The sequence below is a fragment of the Parasteatoda tepidariorum genome, chromosome 5, assembly GCF_982258835.1.
Source record: "Parasteatoda tepidariorum strain Cologne lab strain chromosome 5, Ptep-v5.0, whole genome shotgun sequence".
NCBI lineage: Eukaryota > Metazoa > Arthropoda > Arachnida > Araneae > Theridiidae > Parasteatoda > Parasteatoda tepidariorum.
Window position 1 is genome coordinate 58909492 of NC_141759.1, and position 25316 is coordinate 58934807.

A 25316-nucleotide genomic window follows, 5' to 3' on the forward strand; every position below is an offset into this window, starting at 1 on the left:
TATAAATAAGACACTGTCAAAAATATGACTGAAATTGATCCATAATCAAATTGCCCAGAAAATTAAAACTTCATTATATAATGCCATACTTGTACTAAAATATAGTTCTGTTATTCAGATTAAGACCTTATTAAAGTAATATTTTTAAGATAATATTTTTCAAAATACCGATTCTGCAAGTAGTTAAGAACGCTCTATCCGCTGACCCCCCCCCCCCCCCCACGGCTATTATGGAATCAATTTTAAAACCGTCGTTGAACAACGGACCCAATTTTTGGGTTTGCAAATACTAATGTTGTAATTTTGAACAAAATCCAGAAGACAAGGGAACTCCTGTATTGGAAGAAATTTGCCTTCGTGGAGGACTTTTTTGATAGAACTAATTCGCATTTGCGTTACATGGAGCGGAAAACCATGAAAACCTCCCACGGTTAGCCTTACGGCAATGGGATTCTAAACCATGATCCGTCTACCATTGAGGATATTTTTATGTCAGGGCTGTGGTCGATGCAAGTCGGATGCGGAATTGGGATCAGAAAGTCATCGCTGGGATTCGAACCCGGCTCACCTTATTGGAAGCCGAACGCTCTATCCCCTGAACCATCTCGGCTCCTATCGAATCAATTAGTGAGAGAGGCGAGATGGAAAAAGAAAACCAATTAAGTTTCTAAGTTAAACAGAGAAGAATTGAAAGATGATTATGTGAATCGCCTCATCACGTTTCATCTGCCAAACAAACTGGTTTTGATGTTGATTCGATAGACTTTTTAGATAAAACTCAACTAATTTCGATGGCATTTTTCATAGTCAACAAGTGTTCTAAAAATATACATTAAGGGTATTCCTAAAAGAACACTCTGTATAAGAAAACGGTATAAATACGAAATGATGGTAATGTAGGGGAGCAAAATATCTTACTCAATTTTTTGAAAAGTTAAATTTATTAATTAGTTTTATTCAATAAGCATCCTAATATTAGTTTTGAAAAATAAGAAATTAAATTCTGTTTCAAAAATGTACACGCTCATATTTTTTTCCTTTATATAAATAATGTTAATAAAAAACAAATCTACGCATGTATGTATTCTATATACTGCTGTGTAACTGAAAAAAACAACATAAGTTCTTCACGGTAAATTTCGAGAAAAGTAGTTTGACAGCTATTTTCTTCCTATTGCTAATGCTATGAACGCTAAAACAGAATTTAGAAAAACAAATAAAACAAAATTTATTTTTTGAAAAACTCTTTTTGCATTATGTAACTTATCATACATAGACGTCAAATATATAAAAATCTCAATTCTGAATTTTTTGTCGCTTACGATGATTTTTCAATTGCATGGTAGTATAATTATGATTTTTGAAATTTTTTTTAAAAATCTATATGTTGATATTAGGATTACATCGGATCTATAATTCGTTTTGTGATAATAATATAAACATTGAAACTGTTCACCTCCATTAAGAATTTTTTTTTCCTTCTTATTTCATTCTCCTACATTTCAAGTCTATTTGTGGGGGTGTAAAAGAGTGTCCCCTTTCATCTACACCCTCAACAACGCATTATTCTACACTTGCAGAACAGAAATGACATTAGAACCTTCCTGCAGGAAAAGAGGGGTTACAAGGGGTAAGGGGGTCGGAAGAAACAAGGGGTTCTGCTAATAGTGGTCGTTGCCATTCCTCTCCCCTCTGCTCTCTATCTCTCCCACACTTTCACTCCCTTCTTCACTCTTTAAGGGATCACATTTGTTTTGGCGCCTGTAAAGTTCGCTCACCGGCAGAATAACACTGACAATTCGCCCTAGCGCGTGGAATCGACGCCCCCTCGCGGCCGTCGAAGTTGACTTTCGCGGGTGAATCCGAATTCTTGGTGCGTCGTTTCGACTTCTCCGCGCGGAAACTTTCTACGCTCTTCTGTCTGTCAACAGGTAAAGTTTTATATCATCCATTAGTTTTTATTTCATTCGATTAGTTCAGATAATTTATATTCGATTTTATTTACTCCTTAAAATGAAAAACATATTGATTGAAAGTAAAATGTTACATAAAGAAAAAAAATTGTGACATTTTCTATTTTTTACGAGGATTTTTCCGAGTGGACAAAACTGTTTTGCTTCAGTTTTTATTTCATGTTTCGAATTTATGTTTTCGACATGAAAAAAAATGTCATTTATTTATTTGTTTTGTTTATTTTCCCTCTTTAATCTTCAAATCTTTTTTTTTTCGCGTTTATTTATTTTTAGTTACGTATACTTTGTCATTCGTAGGAAGGGGAAAAAATGAATAAAGCACAAGTAAAGTACAGAAATGGGCATACTATAGTTTCAGTTCTCTAAACAAGAGCTTTAAGGCCCATTCCATAGTGACGTGTGTGACATTCGGAGTCACTTTACAATGTTTTACAATAAAAATACCCTCTCCTAAAATTGATGGGAAAAGCTTGTTAATATGGATTTGTTATGCATGAGTGACAGGACATTTTAGTGTAAAAAGCATTTAGTTTTAGTTTTTGCTTTAAATAGAAAACGACTTTAAAGTCATGTGACGTGTGTGACGATTTTGTAAGGAAAATTTTCAGGTTGATCTGCAAATTAAATTTTTTCTGTGATTTATATTCATATATAATATTTATTTTAATTTAAATGGGTAATAGATACTTCATATAATTTCTATCAATCACTGTTTTATTATTTCAAGTCATGCATATTTATTTAAAAAATAAAAATGCTTGTGACGTGTGTGACTTCAATTGTGACGTGTGTGACACTTGCAAATAGTTATAAAATTATTTATTATGAAACTTAGGCAATAGGAAAAACTTACAAATTAATTGAGTAAAATAGGTAAAATAAGGTTTAGCAGCATATTTTTAAATAAGAATATTGTAATTTATAGTTTCTCAAAGTAAAATTGTCCACGTGAAGTAGCTGGAATTGGAGGATCAAGTTTTCCAATTACATTGCCAAATGTATAGTGGGCAATGTCAGGGTTTCTTGGCCATTTCCAGTACTTTCCAGATCTAATCATACAAGAGACTTCAATTTCTTCTGTTTTTACAGTTTTCACTTCACCAGGATACTTTTCTGCGTCATAAGTCACAAGCACCCAATCTCCTTCATTGTAGGTTTCACATTCATTACTTCGTGCTGACTTAAGAAGTTTAATATTTCCTTCAGAGGAACATTCAATTACATGGACCTGTTTGATGCCTGTTACTTGAAGTACTTCTTCATTCCATAGTGACATTGAAATTGACTTTTCAGTAATTTCTGCTTGTGATATATAAAATACCTGAGTCTTTGGCATTAGTTCTGCAGCAACGTTAGCAAAATCTTGTGCACTCTGAACTACAATTGCTTTATCACAGCAACTCATAACCCGCTGCCGAACTAGAGATTTAGCAGAGCCACCAATTCCATCCACTATTCCTTTTCCATGTGAAGTGGCAAAATACTTCCATCGGAAAGGTCTAGAGTATTTAGCAGAGAGCACTTTTAGTAATTTTACCATAAAGCGATTCTTAAATTCGCTTGATGGCCCATCACTCCATATAACATCCACTTCCGGTTGAATTGAATCTTTTCTTTTCTCTAACTTTTCATACAAGTGGAGCAAGAAGCATGATATGGTATCTTTGTCCTTATTAAGTGCATCTGAACATATTAAGTATGTTTGACATTTACTATCATAGATGACTGCTGCTGTGAACAGTGTAACACTTGCTCTGCTCCACAATGCGGATTGTACTTCATGCTGATATTCTGCTGAATATGACATGGCAAAATCTATCTGCAAGACTCGTTTCCTTTTATCTTTTTGATCAGCTTGAAATTCACTTGCTTGAATTCTCTTAATATTTGTATGGTCTCGCATTTTACCAAAATCTTCCAATACTAAATCAATTAGCTGTTCTACACAGCCCTCTTCCAGTACTTTCTTTAGAACTGTCCTCTCTTCACATTTCTGTGTTTTCCAATTATACCACTGTACAGGTTTTTCCCTGTCAGATAGAACTTGTTCTGGAAACTTTCTGCCATCTTTGCACTCATTGCACTGGCCTTGCCAACAAAGTGAATTTTGTTCTGTATCACACAAGATACTTTGCCACCATTCGTTGCTGTAATTGATTTTCAAAGCCTTTAACTTAAGAATAAAGTTTTCATGAATCTTGCACTTACATTGATCTGCAGGTGTTTCATGCAAAAGCAAAACGTTTGGCGGTCTTAGGAAGCAGAACTTCGAAAATCCGACTTCCAGGTTATCTTTCTCCATTTTAAATAAACTATAGGCTTCTCTCAGATACATTGTTAAGTAATACTTCCTCAGCTTAACTTTCCTACCACTATTATATACAGTAATCTCATCATTCATTCCAGGCATAGTATACACAACATCACTACGAAAGTAAAAATTTTTAATTTGATTTACAGTTTCTTCTGCTAAGCTGTTGCCATGAAGTTGTGTTTCGAATTTATTGATTACTTTTAGTCCAACATATTTAGCAAGTCCATGTACAACTGCTTCACGCTTTCTGGGAGAAAAAGGAAGTGCTCTCACAGTTTTTTTAATAGCTTTTCCAAGTGCTTGAGGTTTTCTATAAGGAGATTTAGAAATGCTAATTTCTGTAGAATCATCATTTTTTACAACATCATCTTCATTCTTTTTAGCTCTACTTTTCCTCTTACGCATTGCTGCATTAAGCTTATGTGCTTTTTTTTGCTGTGCATTCATACCCTGTATCCTATTTTTTCTGATTGCTTCAATTCTTTTATTTTCTTTTGTCTGGTATTCAGGATCACTTGCTTTCTTTTTAGCTCTGGATTTTCTTTTTCTTTCTGCTGCTGACATTGGTTTCTTTTCATCCATGATTTTAAAACTCTCAAATTTAATCCAATTTCTTTAAAAGAATAAACTTTTAAAATATTTAATCAAAATCTTTAATTTGTATGTAGCTGGAGAATAATTTAAACATGTGCTCAGGTAAAATTAGAATTTCTAGTGAGTGTTCTAGTTAGTGTTGCCAGTTTTAAATTCATAATTTTCTGTTGCCAATTTTAAATTCATAATTTATATCCATTATTTATAAACATAATTTTGTGCAGCCATTTTCACAAATACTTTTTTAAAAGACAAAACTTTAAAAAATGTGAATGCAATAACTTTAAAGTAATTGCGAAATAGCTACTAGAAGTTGAGTGAGGGTGTTGCCATTTTTAAAAATAGTTGCCAAATGATGTAGGTTTATTAAATTTTAAAACTATTTTTCAGTATTCTCTGTTTTATATAAAATAATGTATTCTTGTAAGCTTTTTAAATTGAAAATCACACACACCACAATTTTCACACACGTCACAATGTGACGTGTGTGACATTTTAAAATTTAATTTTAAAGTGTAAAATATGTAACAAAATTAAAAGTCCTGATAGATTTAGCCATCTTGATGCACACTAATTTATAAACTAAGTTTTTTAGTTAATACTCACACACATTAATGTTTTATATTAACTTTTTAAAGTGAATGTGACGTGTGTGACTATCAAAAAGTGTTTTTCTTTTCCCACTGGTAAACATATTTAAAAAACTTTTTTTAATTAAATAGACCATGTGTTTTACCTTTGAAACATTCCATAACATTATTTTTTAACTCCAGTTTTAATCATTTTAATATATTTATCATCTTAAAGTAAAAAAAATGGTGACTGTTCAAATCATATTAGAAATCGTAAAACAAATAGTGTAATAAAATAGTAAATTTTAGTGTATTAATAAATTTTTTTGATCCAAATCATTAGCAAATTTGAAAAATTCAACTTTTTTTACATTAGAATGAGCCATTATTTTTATCAATTTGTTAGTTTGAAATTTTACCCCCTTGGTATAGCAAATCATGGAATGGGCCTTAAACGCTATTCAAACTCTGAGAAGATCACTTAGTTGCGCATGTGTTTAAAGGTGTTAAGACACTCATTTGGTGTTTAGACACTGAGGAAGTTTCTTGTTCAGAGAATCAAAACTGTAGTATGCCCATTCCTGTACTTCATTTTTGCTTTATTCATGTTGTTTTTTGCTATAGTCTACGTAGCACTAAATATACCCTATCCTTCTTTTCGATTGCTCACTCTTGTTGCATGCCATTTACGTTTTTCGGTTTTTGAATTGGGTAATCATTATTTTAATTATCATTAAACTGTATACAAAATAATGATTATTGGCTATATATTTTTACTTTCACTTACATTATGTTAATTCCAGAGAAAATAAGTATTTTTCATCTGAATTCTCCCCTGAAGCATGAATAATGAATTTTTATTTATTTTCGAAGCTAATTTCAAAATTAAATGTAATTTTTAATGCTAGTTCTTTATATATTTTATCTTTTAATTCTATGAATAAAAATGAAATCATATTTCATTCATTTAAAATTTCCCATAAAGTTACGCTCCTTACGTGATTCATGGCTTAAGGCTGATAGAATTCTCTTGACTGAATATTTTTTGTGTGGGGGTGGGGTGTTCTTACTTTGCTCTGATGAAGTTTTAATTATACTTTTGGAGTATTAAAATTTAGTTAAATATATTTTTAAGCATTTTCAAACAATAAAATAAATAGTTTCAGATTTCTCCCTTTGTCTCTTAAGAGCTGTTATGTAGATAGCTAGCAGATATATTTCGTTAAAAGAATTTCTCGATAATTATTACAGTATAATATTTTTTCCGTTTGTTTCATTAGTTTCCTTTATGTTTTAAATAAACTACTTTTAAATCATGAAAATTAATAATGTGTATAGAAATAGTTCTTTTTACAAACTGGAAGTCAATAATATTATTACAACTTTATTGTTTATTATTTTTTTAAAAAAAAAATATGGATAGTAAGTGCATTTTAGAATTTTAAATAAGTAACATATTCAAAAAGAATATCGTTTTTAAATCTGAGATACCGAGGCAAAGCGGATTATTAATTTTAAACAACCGTTTAGTTATTATTTATAATTAAGTTTTTTATTTCTTTGAAAACTAAATCTGGGATTTAATATTTATAATCAAATATGAGAAGAATTAAATTACATTATTATGTGGTTGTACTTGAAACATACGGCAAATTAACACGGCATCATGATTCAACCGGCACTAATATTTTAACAGTTATTCTTAGAACCAGTAATGTTTTCAGGCTAGAATAAAGTAATTTTGAAACAACTGTTTTGCCAATAAATAATTTAATAATATTATAAAATAGAGCCATAAGCGAAATGCGAATACTTAAAGAATTTTTATTTAGTGGATTTCATTGTATAAAAAATTCAGAAATTTGTTATCATTCATAACAAATTCAAAAAATAAGCAATAAAAAAACTTCTAGTATGAGTCTTATTCATTTGTTTAAGCAATTTATCTCAATTAAAATCAATACATGCTTATAAATAAATACTTTTTTATAAATCACTATTGGCACACGAAAACTATTTCTACTTATAATCATTTACCAAAATATTTAAATAGTCAACCCAAATGTAAAAAATTTTAATGAAGTATTTTCAAATATCTTTTTAAAAAATTATAAGTGGTTTATTCTGCTTTTTCTATTTTAATTTACAACAAAGAGAGTAATGTTACATTTATTGCGAAGCAACAATATTCTTTAATTACGAGTTAAATGAAATTTTTAAATATTGTTAACCACTTTTTTAAAACCAAACGGAATTCGAGTTAACAGACTCTAAAATGATATTACATGAGTTTTTGAAAACTAGTTTGAAACCGTTGCCATTAAACCATTGCGTGGAATTTGTGGTGTTTTAAGCATATTGTGGTGTTTTAAAGTATTTGGTTTAAATTTAGGCTATTTAGGTTTTAATATGTTACTACTTATAAAATGGATATGTTTAGTATGATATTATGACTATTAGAATAAGTAAAATAATTTCCGCTTTAAAATTTTTTTTTAAGGAAATGCACCAGAACAAGTAAATTAAGTTGAAATTTAAATTCAATTTATATCTTAAAATCTGATCATGACTCTTTTCTTTCAAGAAAATAAATTTCCTTTAAGCTAATTAGTAAAATGCAATTTCATTTGGTAAATTACAACAAAAAAATTACATTATTGTTTCTCAACTTGAATAATAGCTTAATAACGAAATTATTATTAAAACTTTATTTAAAGTTAGTTTCAAACAAACAAGGTTCCAATATAATTTTATGTTTTGAGCAACTTTTTTGAATATTTATTTTTTAAGCAACTTTTTTTAATCTTTATTTTCTTTATGATAACCATTTAAAAAAATAAAACATGCTTTGTTCTTCTGATTGAGGTTGCAGATTTAGGACTCAAAAATTTTAAAAAGTCCCCCCCCCCAAATCCGATAAGGAGCTTATAAGAATTATTTTCAACTCTACTTGTTTAATTAATATATTTATCCTATTCTATTAGGATATTTTTGTAGATAAATTACGCTGAAAAAATAATTAAAATCCAAAATTTAATCTTATTAACTTGTGAACCAATTTTTCCTTTTACTTGAGAAGTTCGTAATTAAACATCATTTAGTAATCTATTTCCTATTCATAATTTATAACAATAAATTTAAAACTCTACTTTAATACTTTAAAATCAACAATTAAAATTTTTTTATTTTTTTATCACTTTGAGTTAAGTGATCACGCAGCTCCTGCCTCAATCAGCTGGCGCAGCTCGCATTCATAGCTGAAAGTTGGGGGTCATGAGTTCGTTCCTGCCCACTAGAACTTGTTGCTGTTTTCGCAACAACATGCAGGTTAAATCTGTCGCATTTAAAGACTTTCTAATTGTACCGTATGAAAGTTTAGAGAGAAGTGTTAATAGCTCGGGTACAAATCATGTCGACTGAAATGATCAAAATTACTTTCCGTTCCACCATGGAAATTAAAAGTTTAACCGAGAAGAATAAGCTAGCTGTTTAGTCATTGCAGAGACTCGATATGTTATTGTTTGTTAGTGGAATTTATAATTTAAATAGCAGAAAAAATACCGTTTTTTAAAGACATTATGAAAATTAGATAATTCAAATTATTTGGGAATGCTAAATACTAATATATTTGTAAAATGCTAACATGCCGCATAAGAGATTTATGCATCCATAATTTCTATAAGAAATATATTAAACTAAAAAATTGATTTATAATTTCTATAAAAAATATATATCAAAAAAAGTGATTTAAGTTAGAAAAAAAAAGAATCACATGGTTTTATTAAAAGAAAAGAAAAACAGTACCGATCCTATAAAAATCAAGTTTTCAGAATTTTAAATTTGAACTCTCTCTTAATAATATAACCTAAAAACCATTTTTAACGGTAATAGTGTATGAATTTTGCAAAATTTGAAAACAAAATTTAACTTATCGCTTATAAGCACTTCATTAATATAGTGGTTTTAAAAACTCTAATAAAACATATTTTGCTTTCTTTTTATGTTTTACCTTTAATATATGGTCAATAATGGAATTGTTATCAAGCTTTCATGAGCAAAGTTATTATGCAAATCAATAACCACATCCTATTTATTTTAAGATGTCCTTCAAACTTTTAATCGTGCAATTTCAATAATTTTTAGAGAAATCCAAAGACATGAGTTAGCTGCGTTTTAATATTTGTTTTAATATTTTTGCTATAATACTATTTTTGGAAATAAGAAATATGTTCCACTTAGACTTAAATATTACATACAGATAAAAATCATTCTTCTTAATAAATTCATAAATATTTTTATTTGAAGGTTTACTGATAGTTCCAAACGATGTTTTCACTAGGAATTCAAAATAACTAAGAGGGTAACCTTAAGATGCGTTAAAGTCAACAAAAACAGTGACGATGAATTTACCCCCTCCAATTTTTATAGCTTCCGGGGTAAAAGTCAGAACATCCTGTGGGAAAATGTGAGATTTACGAATGGAAAATATGGGACATGTGAGAAAATCGACGACAGGAAAACAATTTATAGCAAACATGGCTGTTTTTCATGATTGCAAGGTGAATAATATACGACTTGTGAACTTTCCGATCGTCAGGTCATAAAAGGTGAAAAAATACTTTGTCTCATGTTACAACGTTTCTTCTTTTTGAATTGAATTGGCTTGGATTTAACAGAACAAAAATCAAGAATTTTATAGGATTTTTTTTTCTTCTATCATAATAAACAAATAACGGCATGCAACAAAAAATTTGCAACATGAAACTACTATGAAAAACTCGATATAACATGTGCAACAAATTATAATTTCGCTATTACGACAAATTTTCAAACAACCGTCAAAATACTAATATTAAAGATACAAAACTTGCGTGTCTTTAACGAGTTAAAAATGTAAGCCTTACAACGACAACAAAATGTTTAGGGAAATATAATTTTGTGTGGTTTAAGTGAACATTATTACAAGAAAAATTATACGAATTTGCAAAAACTTGATGGTCAAACGTTCTTGACGTAGTCTGCAGAATTGAGCGCAGTCTACTCTAGATGTCGAAAGAAAAGAAAAGCGGTACAAGAAGAAAAAAATTATGGTAAAATTACCCCACTGTATGGTAATGACATTTTTGTAAGAAAAAAAGAGCATAATTTTGGTATTAAAAACCGAAATATACGGTATTTAAACCATTCATTACATAATTTTTCCGTTCATATAGAATTACAGCAAATTCTGGTATTAAAAATTATAGTTCTTATTACAAAACACTTAGTAAAAAATACAAAAACTGAAAAGTAAATTTAACCGAATAAATGGTTTTTATGCCATGATGTTAGATATAATGATAAAATTCCCACTGTTACCAAAAACATTACCAAAGCGTTTCGGTAAAAATTACCGAGTCCTTTGGCATTTTATAGAACGAGAAACATGGTAGATTTTATCATATTCTGGTAGATTTAACTATAATTTTTTTATTAATGTAAATATGCTTATTACGCTTTTTAATCTTTCTAATGATATTTTAACGTTAACTACTTGTATTTGCTCATAATGACAAGCTTATTATAGCGACTATTCAATCTGATATTATGAATTGGTTTATAACAAACTTTTACAGTATATGAAATTTAGGAGTGTGTTGAACAACAGTAATGTAACCTTAATACGGTTCTTGTACATGATAAATTTAGTCAAATTTATTATGTGCAAATTTGTTCTTCTGGGCGGATTTACCCCGATAATATGGTACGATCTTTATGGAAACAGTGCTCAATTAAAAAACGTATAAATGATGCGGCAAATTTAAACGACTGTCAGGTTTAAATGTACGACACCATACGAATCACTATGATTTTAAGTACAGAAATATTTCGTAATATGTTTTACATAAAAGCGTAACTATGGATAAGAAAAAATATTTCATACTAAGTGTGGTCATGCCATTAGTATCGCCTTAAAAAATTTTATATACATTGTAATTTCAAAATAGGATTAAAGTATGAACTATAAGCAGAAATATTTTAAAATATTAACAGCTTTTTTATATACGCCGATTAAATATGAACAACTTGTCACAGACATCAAAAATTCTTAAGGTTTAGTTTTCTAATTTTGTCGTTGAAGCACTTTCTTAAAAAGCTTTTTAATTTTTTTTTCTTCTTTTTTTTGAGAATTCGTATTATTGATTAATTTTTTTTTTTTTGAGAATTGTTAGAGCATTTTTTTGAAAGAACAATTTTACATTTTTTTTATATACAAAGCATTATTTCTTAATCCCACATTTGGATAATTTTAATTTTTGTTAAAAATACAATGTTAATATTTGAATTATTTGCTTTTCTTAAGAAAAAAATTTTTTTTATGAAAAAAAGGAGCTTCAACAACTTTAAACTTTAAAGTTTCTAAACTTCTCGAATTGTCCTGAAAGTAAAACCTTTCAGATCTCAAGAATTTTTGCTAGTTAATTTCTGTTGAAAGGAAATAAAAATCAGTTTCTTTAATATACTGAATAATAAAATATCCCCTAAAAAATGTGGTTCCTTCTTCATCATCGCTTTTTTTTTTAGAGTAAGGGTACCGTAAAGGACTTAATTTTAAGTTATGTTATATTTTTGATTAGGTTATCTATTTAACTATAGAGCTATTATAATTAAATAACTCTACAACTAATCATATGTTCTATTAAGTGGTGCTTGTTGAAACTAGAAAACTCTTTAAATATGAAAAACTTTGACTAAAAACATTATTTTTCAAAAAGGGTGTTTTAAAGTTAACTAGTTTTAGAGACGATATTTATTCCTACGATATTTACGTAGAAAAAAATAAGGTAATACCGCGTATCTAAGATTCGAAGAACGTTGTTCAGCCTAGAAACTGCAGTTTAATCAAGATGTTCATTGTTTAGTAGTGTGCTTAATAAATAATTCCTAAAAAATCATGGATAGTCATACTTTTTTTTAAAATTACTTTTTTAGATAAAGTCAAATCACTCCGGAATACCTGTTAACTCTATGAGAAATTTAGATATGCTAGAATATTCTATTTAAAAATACTCTATTTTGTATGACAATGTAAGTAAATTATGCATGTAATTTACAAATGATGTAGTCATGTAGTTATCTTCTTCCTCAGCTGCACTACACTCTTTGATGGCCCAGTACAAACTCACATCAAGGGAAGGTGCCGAAACCTGGTTATACCCGATCTTACCCCGAGAGCAGAGGGTATCGAAACTTTACAAGACAGTGCTATTATTGAGCAAATTCCTAATTTTTTGTTAAGGGTTTGAATCTTAAGTGAACGTAAAATAAGTTTTAATAAAAATAATTTTCGCAACTGTAATGGTCTATATATAACTGAACTCAGTGGCGTGACAGCCCATAGAGGGCCAAGGCCTACTCAGTTTTCTTGACTTTGGGCTCTGGGATGCAGGAGCCGATGTTCCACTTAGTTGGTCAGCCTAACGTAGAACCCCCAGTGCTTAGTTCCCAAACGTGCTTGGTACTCATTTATCGACCCACTGAAGGGATGAAAGGCTGAGTCACCCTTGCCGGCCCGAGGATCGAACCCAGGACCTACTTTTCGCAACTGTAATGATCAATATATAAGACTAGTTTAGAAACTAAAGAATATTAGAGAGTTGACATAGCAAAGCAAACATTTCTACAAAGGTGCCATGAATTAATCAATAACGCGCCAATATGGTAGGTCTCTTTTTTTGACTAGTAAATTGTAATTCAGAATTTTTCAGCTAGATAACACAACTAATTTCGAGACAATTGAGGTACTTGTCTCACATTACTACTCAGTCTTTCCTATCAGTATTATTCATTTACAAAATAAAGTTTTACATAAAAAAATCAATGCGTTTTTACGCATTTTATTTTGAATTAACTTAAAATTTTAGAAATCTGTTTTCTAGGAAAATCGCTAACGTTGCTTAACGTTTAAGCAAAAAAATTACCTTTCAATTTAAAATACATAAAAACAATATGTTACCTCATATTTTATTTGTAAATTGAATGAAAATTTTAAAAAATACTTTTACTACAAAGTTTCTCAGAACAAAAAAGGAACAGGAACTATTTCTTTAAAATAATTTAACAATTAATGGTCAATTAGTTTAACAAAAACACAAAAATTATTTACTCTTGTGTTAGAAATGCCATAAGCACAAACGAGGCAAATGATTAGCAAGGTATCAATCATTAACAAATCATGAACTAAACAAGACAAATAATAAGTATTTAATCAATGAAAGGCGTTATTAAATTAACAACTATAGCACCCATTACTGCAGAATTAGCAACCATACTGTATTAAAACTCTTTATTATGTCATGTTTCAAATTAATTAGTAGTTTAAAGTTATAGAAACAATAAATACATGTTGGCTTCAAGTTCAGAAAATAGTTTGCTTGAAAAATATATTAAGAAAAACACAAAATCTATTTACTCTCAAGACAGAAATTCCACAAACACGAAAGAGATGAATAATAATCATTTAGTTAATCAAAAGCATTATTAAATTAAGAGAATTAGCAACCACAACTACATTGAAGCTCTTTATTGATTAATGAAGCAAAGAGCAATAAGGTAAATTTGTCAGATAATTGAAAGGAAAATGCATATGTAATTCGAAATGATACAACTCATTTTGCGGAAATAGCATTCATCAGACAATTTCCTATCAATCTCTGCATTATTTACCATAAACATTTCGCGTTCGTTATTGCAGACCTTTAAGGATGTTGTTACTCGAATCATTTCGCTCAGCAAACCCAATAATGTTATTAATTATTCGGCTTAATTTGATGTGGCATTTAATCGTTTTACCAAGGAAACGCTTGATAAGATTTGAAATTCATTTATCTAAGAAGCGTTTATTGTTTACTGAATGTTATTATGTCAGATTAATTACAATTCTCTGTTCTTTTAATAAAAAATTGAATTGAAATAAAAATTAAATACTAAATTAGATTTTTCCTACTTTTTTTATTGTAGTTACACAAAGAAAAAAAATTTTGGTAAAATTATCGTACTGTATAGTAATGACATTTCTGGTAAGGGAAAAAAACATAATTTTGGTTAATATATTCAAAATATATTGTATTTAAACCATTCATTTGGTAATTTGTTTTATTCATATGGTGAAGGTTAATATGGCTTTCGGATCAGAAATTGTTGCCATTTCGCTGCTCTCTAAGAGAAATATCCGCCAGTTTTTTTTCTTCATGCTTTAGGGTTATAGTGGAAACACTTTTTCTCTAGGCCTTTAATATTAAAGTAAAACTCCGTAATCATTTTTGTAAACGCCACAAGTTTACATTTACTATTTACTTTCAGTACAGCATAAACATTACGTGTAAAATAATTTGTAACTCAAAAAAGGCCATGAAATTATTTTATTTTACGTAAGAAATTAAAACTGAATACTTAATGTTTGCTCTTGAAAAGAATATGACCTTTTTGTCATTTTGTTTTTGAATTTTGATCGAAATTAAGTATATTCAGGCATTTTTTTATAACAGCATTCTACAGCAATAGTTTGTAGTCGTTGTTAAATTTTTTGAACAATAGCTTATATATTTTTATTAGAAAAGTATAAAACAAGGTTTTTTTGTTTATTTAATTTAGTCTTTATTATTTTAAGAGCTTTGGTAATGATTTTGACAAAATTAACAATAAAATATGGTTTTATAACATGTGATAAAATTTGGTAAATGTGGTAAAATTTGGTAATTTCATCGTGACACCTTAGAGCAAGACATAAAAACCATTTATTTGGTAAAAAGAAATTTCTCTTTGTATTTTTTACTAAATGTGTGGTAATAAGAACTAAAAGAAATCAAGAGAAACATAGACCAAGAAAAAATTCCTTTTCAATTTAAAAATAATGAATGCGTAAAAAATTATTTTTAAATTTTGTGTTTGAACATAATTATTGATCAAAAAAGTTAATTTCTCTGATAAAATTATTTTAATTTGTTTTCACCAAAAACAAGGAATTGCGTTATGCCGTAAGTTTTATCGTTAAATGCCCTAATGTTTCATCCCACTTTCGAAATTCAAATTTGAATTTATTTTTAAAACATAAATAATAAAATTTATTTTTGAAGCATTATAGTTAATGTTACTATTCATTTAAACTCCTTATCAAGCAAAAAAAAAATTTTTTTACCCTTAAAAAATGAAAAGTATAAATAAAAGTATGGCCCGAAGTTATGAAGGTTTTAATCAATAAGATATTTTAGATGATTCTAAACAATCACTATTATATCACAAATATTAACAATAAACTATAATAAAATCACTTAAAGTAGTGACTTCAATTTTAAAAAAGAAATCATCTGTTTTAAAACCAATAGTAATATTTTAAACGTAAATTATAAATCATATTTAGACTATTGCAGATATTCATATGAAAATAATGAAATACTTTTGAAATTCTTCAAACTACTTACTTGAATTAATATAATTTTAAGAGTAGCGCATATTTAGAAGAAAAAAAACATATTTGTTAATCACGAAGAAGTTTTTTACTAAACATCATTAATGGCTTTTACGAAACACGAATAAAATACTGAAACTCATGAAATAAATACAAGGCGAACATCAATTAACTAATACAAAAGCTTACCTTCAATTTATTTTCTTATTTTACTTATTTATCTTTATTTATAAGTCACTGGCAATTTATTTCTTATGATTAATATTTCGTTTGAAATGGGTTCTTGTAATTCGATTTTCAGTAATGTCTTGTAAGGTGAATTACCTTCCATCGAAAGTTCTTGTAATAAGCAAATAGAAAAAGTTATTTAGATTTATAATTTTCTCCCTGCGTTATTTGACTTCTGCTGTCATCTTTCTAAAAACCGTGGGAAATTAATTTCGCGACTCAAGTTGTTATTTCCGTTATTACCTGCAAACGATTTTTTTTTTATCAAAAGAAAAATTCATTATTGCTGATGGATTGCTATCGTCTGTTCCATTTCATTATTTCTTTTTCATTTGAAAAAAAAGAGATATTTTTTCATATTGCTGCTAAATTACTATCATTTTCATAGTATAAATCTAAATTACGAGAAATTTTGTGAGAAAATTGATTAAGATCATAATTAGAGTTTCCTCTGCTAAACAGAGCAATATTAAAAGTTTTATTTCTGTAATTAATTCAGGAATATGTTTTTTGAAAATCGTTTGATATCGTTCTTTTCTCAGACAGTTTATATCTTCATAAATATAAAAATAATATTAAAATTAAATTTTTAAAGAAATATGTTTTTGAGCATTAAAATTTACTCTAATAATTGGGAATTTAATGCATACTAATTTAATTTTGATTTTTTTCCTTATATTTCGTAATTTTCAGTGATTTCATATTAAATTGAATGTGTGCTATTTTAGATAAATTGCTATCGTCTGTTTCCTTTCATAATTTTTTTTTATTTAAAAATATTTTTTTCATGTTGACATATAGATATTATATTCATAAGCTGACTATCTCTCTTGCTATATTATGAAAATTTATTCAATAGTATCTCTACTTCATAAATTGATAAATATTGAACTTTTATTTTCTTAAATTTAGTTATATATTTTTAAACGCCGCTTGATATCGTTTTTTTCCTATTAGTTTGAAACTATATAGATCATATGTTAGTTGTAAAAAAATAAATAAAAAGCAACAATAAGTTTCTAACTTATAATTTTGGGTATTAAAGCAATTAAATTGAATTAAGCATTTCATTCAGTTTAATTTATTTAAATTTCAAACTATTTATTTCCTACGATTTCGTTATTTCAGATCATTTGATAATTAAAAAAATACGCACAATTTTGAACAAATTGCTGTCGGTTTCATTTATATATTTAAAAATTTTTTTTATTACTAATTGCCAATTTTATATCGTTAACCATTTATTCTTTTCCCAAACATAATGCATGCTTATTTCAGGATAATTTTAATTTTATTTCCTTTGAAATAGTCTCTTGAATAATAATTCTGATTTAATTTTTCCACTCATGTGGTAACGGTTAACCGAAAAATTCCGGTTTTCAAAATTATAGTTCTTATTACCACAGATTTAATAAAAAATACAAGACAGAAAAATAAATTTTACAGAGTGCCATGTCCTAAGGTGCCATGATAAAATTACCACATTTTCCAAATTTTATCACATGTTATAAAACCATATTTTTTCATTAATTTTACCAAAATCATTACCGAAGCATCCGATAAAAATTATCGAGATTTTTGGTGTTCCCATAGATCCAAAAACATGATAATTTTTACCATATTCTTGCAGTTTTGTCCATAATTTTTTTTCTCAGTGTGTTTTCTACTTTATTCATTTTTATGCGACGCTTTAATAGAAATCTTTGATTAAATTAAGGATCCAAAATGTAAATGGTATTTTTTAAAAAATTATATACTGCAGACTAGGATAAACAGACCTTAAGTATAAAATAAAAGCAACGAGATAATTGTTTCATGGTTTTCTTCTTAAGTAGTGAGTATCTGAGTTTCATTCCAAAAGTTGTGCAACAAGTATCCCAGTCTAAATAACCGTATGTTTTAGATAACTTTTTTAAGTATTTAAAATTCTAGAAAGCAATTTTTATGTAATTCTAATTCTAAGAAAAAAGTGTACCAGAATACAAAACTACCAGAATAAGATAAAATTTACCATTTATCTGGCTTAATGGAAAACCAAAAAGCACGGTAATTTTTACCAAAGCTCTTTTGTCATGACTTTCGGTAAAATTAACATTGAAATATGGTTTTATTATCATTCTTTTTGTCAGTAAATTTGGAAAATGTAAAATTTAATAAGTTTATTATACTTTAGAGCATGAAGTAACCATTTAATCGGTTAAATTTTCTTTTCAGTTTTTACTTTTACTAAATGTGGGAAGAACTGTAATTTTGAAAACCAGCATTCTTGGAATATCGTTATCATACGAACGGAAAAATTACCAAATGACTTATCATAAAACATCGTATTTTTGGTTTTATTTCCAGAATTATGGAATTTTTTTTAACCTAAAATGCCATTGTCATGCAGGTACGGTAATTTTACTAGAATATTTTCTTCGTGAACCCAAAATAAGAATGCCTAATTTCCTATACATGCATTTATAAAATGTAACATTAAAAGCAAGTGCAAAAACATCTTATTTAAATTAAATAATATTCTGTGAAACTCGGATACAAATTTAAGATGTTATGGATAAAACAAAAAAAGATTAAAAGTTAAGTTATTGGGTCTATGTTTTTGTTAAAATCTCACATAATTTATTTTTCCGAAAGAATACCGATTTTAGTTTTACCCTGAAACCGAATTTCTCTTTCATTAGAATTTTTCAAAATAATTTTAAACTCGACTGCATACTTTTTTCTAAAACAATATTATTTTAGCCTTTATAAACAACTGAAAGATACATAAACAGATTAAAATATACTTTAAAAAGTTTTCCTTTCATAGGAAGTAATTATTTCTATTAACTCTTCGTTACAAATTCTTTTGAGACTCATTTTGTTGTGAAAAAGACGTTGTGGCGATAATTTTTGCAGCCAAAATACACTTGAGAATTGAAAAGTGGGATGTTTGAATGCTTTTGAACCAAAAACAGCCAAAACAGTCATCTCCATTTCAGCCAACGCCAACCTACTGTTTCCGAACTTTAATATCATTATTATCTCCATTTTCCCAGTTACTTGTGATATCAGCGAAATAGAATTAGAAGAAAAAGAAAGTCCATTTAAGTAAACGGAAATGAACCGTATAAGAAAAAGGTTCTTGGTTCTATTCTAAACTCATAAAACGTTCTTTTTTTCCCCTCCTTTTGTTCTGTTTGAAGGTGACGATTTCCGCAGTTGATAAAAATACCATCCCCATTAAAGCAAAATCCTAATTGGCTTACAAAGACGCAGTCTTTTTTGTTGTAAATAATAAGATTATTGCTAAACACTTTTCAGATATGTTTTCTGAGAGCATCCACGTATAAGTTCTAGAATTTTTAAATATCTATTTGATACATTTTCAAAAAGTGTTTGAATAATTACTGAAGAAAAATTGCTCAGTGTGTTAAGCTGTAAAATAGATTCACACATTCGATGCGGATTTTTTTTTAATATAAATATCTAAATACATATTGAAACTAAAATATAGTTCTGAGACAGATTAATTGACTGCAGAAGTCAAAGGAAACATACAATTTTTTTAAAAAAAAACGGCTTAATATGAGACTGTTTGTTGAAAATTAAACAATTATGGAGTAATATTTTTATGTACGCAAACACATACATATAAGCATGAACTCTTTTTCTGCAAGTTTTCAATCGTAAAACTGTTTTTCGTTTGTCTAGAAAATACTAATTATGGTTTTATACCACACTCAGACAGATTTGTTATAAGCTATAGATTCACAAAAGTTAAAGTTAAGTTTAATAATTTTTTACACCCTATTAGAAGTAGTATACTCTTGGAAAAATCGGTTAAATGTTTAAATATAGTAGTGATACTTTAAACCATTTAACGATGCAAATTTTTTGCTGTATTAATAAGGTGTTAACTTGTACCATGTTCAAATGAACTATAAATACACCAGTTAAGTTGATCTGTCCCGTCTTGATAGTTATGGATAATTTACTCAACGTTAAATTATAATACGGTACAAACTTTGCGTAACCTGAATGAGGTACTACATTTAATCATGTTTCCTTTCTAGTTGAACCATTTAAGTTATCAATTTATTTTGACGAAATATTAATGATTAATAGCGTTTTTAAAAAGTTCTTAAAGGTGCTTATTTTTGATTTTCGTTTTTAAAAGCCCTTAAAGGCGCTGTTTCCATTGGATGTTTTTAAAAAGTGCTTAATTTTCCCTTTTCCAAATTGAGATTTTTCCTTTACCATGTTGATTTTCGCTACGAATTATGCAGAAAGACACTGTTCATATTGTTCTATTTAATGTTTTCACAATTAATTCAACCCCAATCTATTTCGGTGCACCGTCAGTCCGTTGCGTATGAAAACGCCATTCGATTTACGGGATTCAAAAATTTTGACAATTGTCAAAAACAATGCCAAAAGGCTTTTTTTTTTTTTTGGACGGTTAAAACCAGATAAAAACGTCAATTGTCAAAAACTTTCCCACCCTGCCTAATTATAATATTTTTTTAAAGTACTTAAAAATATTACTTGAGTGCTTGGAAAGTGCTTAAAAGGTGCTTATTTTCTGCTGTATAATTTGGCTACGCACCCTGTAACGTCAACGTATTATTAGACCGGTATTTCGGACCAAAATGGTGCAAGTTTGCTGCAATCTAAGAAAGGTCATAGTTTAAACTATGCTTCCGCTCAAGTTGAACCATAAATAACCAGTTAAGTTGAATTGTGCTAACTTGACCATTATGACAAATTAATCCGATGTTTAAACATAATACGATGCAAATTTCACGTAACTTCAATAAGGTATTAAATTGAACCCTGCTTCATCTCATGTTGAACCATAAATATCAAATTAAATTTTGTCAACTGGATAAAAATGAATTATCTTATCGTCAAATTATAATACCGGTGATTTGGACAACGGTGCAAATATGCTACAAATTTAAAAAGGTGTTAATTTGAACTATGCTTCCACTCCAGTTGAACCATAGATCAACTGACGAGTTAACTCAATGTTGAAACATAATACGATGCAAATTTCATGCTACCTCAATAAGGTTTTAAATTGAACCGTGCTTCATCTCAAGTTGAACTATAAATATACTTATTAAATTGATTATGTTGATGGGATAATGTTGATTAATAATCTTATCGTCGAATTACAATACAGGTAATTTGGACCAATGTACGGTGCAAATTTGATACACCTTAATAACGCCTTAACTTAGGCTATGTTTCCGTTCAGGATCAAATAAATCAACTGATCAAGTTCCATAACTATTGTAATCAAATTTAAAATGTACAGTCCGCAAAAAAAAAAACGAATCACCCTGAATAACTTTCGTTCTAATGATTGGATTTTCACGAACTAAGTGTCAATCTTAATGGTTCCTGGGGGTGACCTCAAATATGCTAATTAATTAGTGCTAACTATTAATTAAGTTACGAAATCAGACACAAAAACGCACTTTCTCTGAATAAACATACATTTTTTTTCACATATTTGGATTTTTAACCTTCAAAATATAGGGGGTAGCCGCAATCTGGGAAAAATGGTCCCCATAGTTTGGTCAGGAGAGCGATCCAAAGTTCGTTCCCCTTAATGTTAATTTAACTTTTTACGTTTTTTGTCATATTTTCAAAACTAATAAAGCAATTTAAATAAAATTGCACCCACTCATAAAACTCATTTACCCAAAGATAATTTCATGAAAAAAATAATTTTTAATGATTATTAATTATTTTTTATTATTTAATTAAAGAGAGGATGAAAAAATCTTGAATTATAAGGTATGAATTTTTTTATACCATATTAATCTACATATTTTTCAATTGAAAAATCTAAAGTTTCAACTGTTTTTATTTATTAGAAGCTGAGAAAAATTAAAATTAATTATTTTTAAAAAAATAATTTGGCGACAATAAAGAAATGATTAAATGGGACGATTAATATTAAAATGTGATAAACTTGCGAGGAACTTGACTTCGCGCGCGTGGTGTAAAATTTCATTCATATTTTTTTCGCTAATAATCGTTTGCTAATCTTTTAATTTTTATTGATTTCTAACTATAAAATACAATGTTTCCTTTTTAGTCGCTTAATAATTTATTTGCAATTTAGTAAAGAAATTTGAATAAAACATTTTGAATAAAAAACACTTTATTCAAGGAATGTCTAGTTTTATAAAATAGGATATGATATGATCTTCTGATAGAATATGATTATACACCAGATTGTGCTTATTTAATGTAATTATTTTTTATTTTTTTATTTTGTTTTTCAATAACTGATACAATTTCAATAATATACATACGTATGCATAGATTTGGAATAATATGTTTATCAATTTCTTGAATATATATTTTATAAATATTAATAAAAATACGTAGTCAACTTTTTTAAGTATCTCTCACAACATCACAAATTTCTCAACATCTTATAGAGTAAATTAACGAATGAAAGAACACTTAAGCTTAGCTTGCCTTTAAGAAAAAATCATAAAAATTTCAAAATTTGTAATTTTAGCTAAATGATGGTGTCGACATATTTGTTATTAAATACAAATTATGTAAAAAAAATTAGATAATTTAGATAATATTGCTTTAAGCTTTTGGTGGTTTAAATAATAAATAGTAAGATAACCAATAAGTAGTAAGATAACCAAGTGAAGGAACAGTTCCTACCAGTGAATAAACACTAAATTTTCCAGTGAATGAACACTTACTTAATTTAGAAAATGTTTGATGCTCGTTAGGAATCCATTGGCCACACAAATGTCTAAAAACAAGATTTTTCTCGGAATTACAACATATAACCACAGTTAACGCAGCAAATGTTACTTTTTTTCCGTCATGGAATGGAAAGTAAAATATGTTTGAATACATAATTTAAAAAAAAATGTCTTTCATTTTTTTTTCTCACAGTTTAATAGTCCGTTCTAAATTATGAATGTTTATCATTGCGTAATCCGATGATGCTTTTATTATTATTATAATTAGATCACTTTTTTGTTTATTCTTTTGGTGGCTTATTATTTTTGGTGGTTTATTTTGGTGGGTTTGGTGGTTAAGCTATTTTTTAATCTTTTTAAGTATTTTTTTTCTCTTCGTCATATTTTCTGCTTTAACTTTTTTTCAGCTCTTTCAATCTCTTTAAATTTTCGTTCCTTGTCTGAAGTTAATGCAAAAAAGTAATTTTTTTCTTTTGATTTAACCCTCCTCTTTTTTCCAAATTTTTGGCCAATGTAAATGTATCTTTCTTTTGATTTTCTAATACCATTTCTAGAATTCCTCACTGGATAATAAATGAGAAAAAGGTGTTTCAAAGTTTGAGTCAAATCCATCTCTCATTGACTTATATCTAGTGGGTCTTTAGCAGTACTTACCATTTACTTATGGAACCAATTGTTTTTGCAACTAACAATGCCTCAAGAGGACTTATATCAAAATCAGTTTTCAAGATACTTTCATTATCAATGTTCGTTGTATCAGTTTCAGTGCCAAAATTTGATTAACCAAATGTTCTTTTTGAAATAAATTCTTCAATATTGAGAAAAGCACAGGCTATTGGATATTTGGGAGATTAAACTTTTCTGTCGTCAATGTTCCTTTAAAAATTTGCAACATAACTTGTGAGATTTCCCTCTCAAGCTTCTGAAGAAATAGTGCATCGTAACTCTCGAAGCATGTATTTTGTTGATAAGTTGTCTTGCTCATTAACTCTTGGTGTCTGTTTTGCATGCATTTGTTAAAGGCAACGTTTTTTACATCGAATGGAAAAATATCGCATTTCATGAAAGCATTTTAATTTCATCAGTTGATGCCTCAAAATCTTATTTAAAAATGGATGTGAAATTTTCTCGACATATTGCTTTACAATTCTTTTAAGATCTAACGGGAGATTTCCCTGAATTGGGTAGAAAACTAAACTAGAAAATTTGTTTTGATGAACATAACTTGCTCAGTTTCAAATTAATATGAGATTTATACCTATCCAAAACAAGCAAAATAGGGAATTTGATAGCATTTTTAATTAGGCATGGGTAGAAACATTTGCAATATATTTGTAAAATGTTGCTGCGGTCATTGTTTCATTTCATGAATCGCTTTTTTGAATGAAATATATAGCAGGGACTGATTCTGTAATATCTCAAAGAATTCTTCAGTAAGGAAAAACTACCAATCGAGGTACTTTTTCTTTCCTAGGTACTTAAGAATATAAATCCTTATAATTTTTAGAGTCAAGGATTTTTCCAGTTTAAGGGCAGTATTCAACTCTTGTTTCGTTTGCATTGTAAATGCAATCACTTTCTAAAAGGATGCCAGGGCTACTTCATCTAAAGTTCTTAAAACCAGTATTTCGAATATTATTCTCTAAGGGAAGTTTTGCCTCTTGAAATTATCTTCACACTGCACTGAGTTATCGGTGGATGTCGGCTTAAAAAAAACTTCACCCATTTTTCACCTGGATGATTGTCTTTAAATGGATTTTTCCTACCAGTTCCTGTCTGGACGTTAAAGACCGCAATAAGATAATAACTTAGCTAATTATTAGCACAAAGGCCTGCAAAGAAATTTTCTATTCAAGCTTTTATTATTATATTTAGTCAGTGAACATAGCTTATTAAGGCGTCTAAGGTATGATGTAATAACTAATCACTACATTTATAACGATAAATAATTAACAAATATTATTATAATTCTTTAAATAAATTTAGCAATTAAATTTGCATTTTGAAATGAAATTGTTATAGGAACTATTCATACAACATTTAACTGAATTTAAGATATCCTCTATATCACAGAACTACTAATTATCCTTGTAAAATCATATTTCGCACATACTGTTCATTCACTGGGAAATCTATTCCCAGTGAAGAAACATGCCTGTTCCTTCACAGGTTAGAAGTTGTTTTTTGTACTTTTAACATAATTTTGATGTATAATATGACTAAAAGTACAGGAAAATTAAAACTTGTCTTTTATTTTCATTAACTTGAAAAAATCCCAATAAAGGAACACTTGTTTATTCATTGGTTTTTCATCGTTTGGTAATCCAGTTAATAAGCACCCCCTAATCTCAGTACTTGCTTATGTTATGATGCTTGAAATAAATACAACGTAACTTCAATAACCATATTTTGAATTCTATTTTTCACAATGAGAAAAAAAGCATTATATTACGCAATTAA

General features: G+C 28.3%; 1 protein-coding gene across 3 annotated transcripts in view; it reads left to right on the top strand.

The window, feature by feature from the left end:
• LOC107438880 (homeobox protein cut) overlaps nucleotides 1–25316 on the top strand; it is a 215526-nt gene that overhangs the window by 107334 nt on the left and 82876 nt on the right. Inside the window, exon 1 of one of the 3 annotated variants that reach the window (XM_071185701.2) lies at nucleotides 1711–1931. The exons of the other annotated variants lie outside the window; for them this stretch is intronic. The gene's annotated coding sequence lies outside the window, so the exon portion shown is untranslated. Of the gene's footprint in view, nucleotides 1–1710; nucleotides 1932–25316 lie in introns of those variants that run through there. 3 annotated transcript variants of the gene reach the window in all.